Below are 4,812 nucleotides of genomic sequence, written 5' to 3' on the forward strand. Positions count from 1 at the left end.
TGAGTTAATGAATGTGTGTGGCCTCTAGAAGCTGGAAAAGAAAGGAAAAAGGATTCTTTCTTTTTTGAGACAGAGTCTCACTCTGTCGCCCAGGCTGGAGTGCAGTGGTGCGATCTCGGCTCACTGCAAGCTCTGCCTCCCAGGTTCACACCATTCTCCTGACTCAGCCTCCCAAGTAGCTGGGACTACGGGCTCCCGAAAAAGGATCCTTTCCTAGAGCTTCCAGAAAGAAATGCAGCCCTGATGACACCTTGATTTTAGCCCATTGAGACTTGGGTCAGTCTTCTGCCCTATAGAACTGTAAGATAATAAACTTGTGTTGTTTTAAGCCATAGTAAGTTTGTGGTAATTTGCCACCCCAGTATTAGAAAACTAATACCCTACATACATTGACTTTGCTTTCATTCATTACTCAATCTTTGTGCCTTGATTAGAAACCTGCTTGGGGAGACAATTTATTAATTCAACAAATAGTTAATGACTGACTACATAAATCCTAGATTCCATATATTATGTACCAGGCATTGTGCTAGAAGGCCTCACTGGTAAATTCTACTAAATGTTTGAGGAAGGATTAACATTAATCCTTCTTAAACTCTTCCAAGAGATAGAAAAGGAGAGTAAACTTTACAACTCATACTATGAGGCCACCATTATCTTGACATCAAAGCCAGACAAATATATCACAAGAAAAGAAAATTACAAATTGCATGCAATTGAATATGTGAATATAATATTCCCTTAGGCATATAGATGCAAAAATCTTCAACAAAATATTAGCAAACCAAATCCAGCAGCATGTTATAAAGGTTATATCCCATGCTCAAGTGGAAATTATCCCAATAATGCAAGACTGGTTCAGCATAAGACAATCAATCCACCAGTCAACTCCACATTAAAGAAATATAGGGGAAAAAAATCCTGCAAGTTTATTCTGGTTGATGCAGAAAAATCACTTGATAAAGCTGAACACTTTTTCATGACAAGAAAAAAAAAAAAAAACCAGTAAGCAAACTAGAAATAGAAGAGAAAATCCACAACATGATAAAGAGCATTCATAAAATACCCAAAACTAACATCACACTCAATGGTAGAAGACTGAAAGATATTTCCCTAACATCAGAAATGAGACAAGAATGCCTGCTGTTATGACTTCTATTCAAAATTGTATTGGAAGTCTTAGCCAGAGCAATTAGGAAAAAAAGAAATAAAAGCCTTCCAAATTGAAAAGGAATAAGTAAAGCTATCTTATTCTCAGATGAACATGAGCTTATATATGGAAAACCCCAAAGAATCCACAAAACACTATAGAGCTAATAAATGAATTCAGCAAAGTTGCAGGATATAAGATCAACACGCAAAAATCAGTTGTATTTCTACAAACTAGCAATGAACAATCTGAGATGAAATTAACAAAATAAAAAATAATTCTATTTAAAATAGCATCAAAAAGAAGAAAATACTTAGGAATAAATTCGGCCAAGGAGGTACAAGACTTGTACATTGAAAACTACAAAACATTGCTGAAAGATATTAGAGATAGCATAAAGAAGTGGAAATATATCCTGTGTTCATGAATTAGAAGACAATATTATTATGATGATGGTACTACCCAAAGTGATCTACAGATTTAATACAATCTGCATCAAAATCCCAGTGACCTTTTTTTTTTTTTTTGGCAGAAATGGAAAAGCCAGTCTTAAAATTCATGTGTGATTGTGTGGGACCTCAAATAGCCAAAATAATCTTGGAAAATAACAAAGCTGGAGAACTCACATTTCCCAAATTCAAAACTTCTTATAAGGCTATAGTTATCAACACTTTGTGGTACAGGTGTAAGGACAGACATATATATATATAAATGGAATAGAATTAGGAAGCAAGAAATAAACCCGAAAATGTATTCATGGGTATGTACCTCAAATATGAATGGTTTCCAGCTTATAATGGTTGGACTTACAATGTTTTGACTTTATGATGGTATGAAAGCAACATGCATTCAGTAGAATCTATACACATAAAAGTACTTAAAATACACATACAACCACATACAACCATTCTGTATTTCACTTTCAGTGCAATGTTTAATAAATTACATGAGATAGTCAACATTTCATTATAAATTTGACTTTGTGCTACATGATTTTGCCCAACTGTAGCCTAATTGTAAGTGTTCTGAGCATGTTTAAGGTAGGCTGGACTAAACTATGATGATTGGTAGGTTAGCTGTTGATACGGTTTGACTCTGTATCCCCACCCAAATCTCATGTCAAATTGTAATCCCCATGTGTCAGAGGAGAGGCCTGGTGGGATGTCATTGGATCATGGGGGTGGATTTCCCCTTGCTGTTCTTGAGACAGTGAGTGAGTTCTCATGAGATCTGATGGTTTAAAAGTGTATGACATTTCCCCACTTCACTCACTCTCTCTTCTGCTCCACCATAGTAAGGCGTGCTTGCTTCCCCTTCACCTGCTGCTGTGACTGTAAGTTTCCTGAGGCCTTGCAGTCATGCTTCCTGTTAAGCCTGCAGAACTGTGAGTCCATTAATAAATGCTTCATAAATTACCAAGTCTCAGGTAGTTATTTATAGCAGTGTGAGAATGGACTAATATAGCTGTATTAAATGAATTTACACTAATAATGGTTTTAACTAACAATGGGTTTATCAGGATGTAATACCATTCCAAGTTGAGGAGCATCTGTAATTTAAAACAGCTGTTCAAACACTTGTACAGGAGCGTTCATGGCAGCACTATTCACACTATCCAATCAGTAATGTAGGGGATCAAATGCCACCTCAAAATATGCCACTTTGGCATATTGATTATTTTGAGTTTAAAGGCACTTGAAAATAGCAGATGCAAGAAGAGCATGCTGACCTTCCTTTTTTTTTCATGAAAGGAAGAGATGAAACTCTGATGTGAAAGGTATTATCTGTATACCAGGAAGAAGAAACACATTCTTCTTGCCCCAGATGGGGAGTCCAGGTTTGAGGGAAAGCTGCTCCAAAAAAATCTTGTTAAACAACTCTTACCTTCTTAGTGACTTTTCCACAATTAACTCTCCTAGCCCAAACCCCATTGTCTTGTTATGTTTTCACAATTTAACACACTTTTCCCACCCTAGTATGTAAGTATTCAGCTGTAATTGCTCATTTGAGTCTTCGTATTTCTTATGAGGGCTCCCATGTACATGTAAAAAAATTTTGTATGCTTTTCTTTTGTTAATCTGTCTTATTTAAGTCCTAGCTGGAGAATCTAAGAAGATAGAGGGCAACATTTACCTCCTCTGCCATGGAAATCACTTAATGAACTGTTCATCAACTGATGAGTAGATAAACAAAATCTGGCCTATTTAAACAACAGAGTATTTCTCATTGGTGTTGTCTCAATGCTTAACACAGTATGCCTGGCACTACCCTTTAATATTTTTTGAAGAATGAGACAATGAATTATCATGTCTCCAGCTAGGTTCGCCAGTATGAGTAAAATGTAGTGAGTGCCTACTGTGTGCCACTTTACTACCTAAACTTTGCATGGACTCTGTCCCCTAATCTTATCTACCAATGCCATTGTCTTAGTTGAGATATCTGTCATTTCTTGACTGGTATAATACAGCAGCTTTCTAATTCCAATCTCAGTCCTCTCTGTTCTATTCTCCACACACAATCCTCTCTGTTCAATTCTCCATGCAGCTTCCAGAGTGATCCTTCTAGAGGCAAATCAGACCATGTCACTCCCAAGCTGAAAGACCACAGTGGGTTCAGTGTAGCCTACAGGGTATTCTAAACCCTGAGCATGGTATAATAGAGCCTCCATGTCTTGGCTCCTGCCTACCTCTTTCCCAGCCACATCAACCACTACTACTCCACTGGCATCCTACTCTCCAGCCTTAATGAATTGGTTGCAACTCCCCTCCTCCCACCAGTGCCTTGGCTTCTCATCATGCTACAGATTCTTTAACACACGCACTGTCCTCCAAGAAGCTTGCCAGATCCACTCCTATTCTTTCAACGAAATGTTTATTGACCACTCTTTATACACTATGACCAAACAGGATTTATCCCACAAATGTAAGGTTGGTTCAACATGTGAAAATCGGTTTATATAATACACCATATTAATGGTTGGTTCAACATGTGAAAATCAACTTATGTAACACACCGTATTAACAGAATGCATGGTGGAGCGGCGGGGGGCGCGGGGGTGGGGGGGACTCATGGTCATCTTAATCATGTACAGAAAGGATCATCTGACAAAACGCAATACCCTTTCATGAAAGTACATTCTACAAACCAGGAATAGAAAGAAACTTCTTCAACCTGGTAGAGGGCATCCATGAAAAACCCAGAGATAATGTCACACTTAATGGTGAAAGACTGGTTGTCTTCCCCCTAAGATCAGGAATGAGAAAAGGATGTCTTCTCTTGCCACTTCTAATTCAACATGGTACTCAAAGTTCTAGTCTGGGCAATTAGTCGAGAAAAAGAAATAAAAGGCATCCAGATTGGAAAGGAACAAGTAAAACCATCTCTATTCATACGTGCATAGATGGCATGTTCTTATATAGAGGACACTAAAGAGTCCATCAAAAGGAAAAAAAAGAAAAACCCGAGATGGTTTGGCTCTGCGTCCCCACCCAAATCTCATGTCGAATTGTAATCCCCACCTGTTGAAGGAGGGGCCTGGTGGGAGGTGGCAGAATCACGGGGGCGGACTTCCCCCTTGCCATTCTTGTGATAGAGTTCTCACAAGACCTGATCGTTTGAAAATGTGCAGCCCTTCCCCCTTCGCGCACGTTCTCTCTCTCTTC

Source organism: Mandrillus leucophaeus, unplaced genomic scaffold (assembly GCF_000951045.1).
Source record: "Mandrillus leucophaeus isolate KB7577 unplaced genomic scaffold, Mleu.le_1.0 Scaffold1251, whole genome shotgun sequence".
NCBI lineage: Eukaryota > Metazoa > Chordata > Mammalia > Primates > Cercopithecidae > Mandrillus > Mandrillus leucophaeus.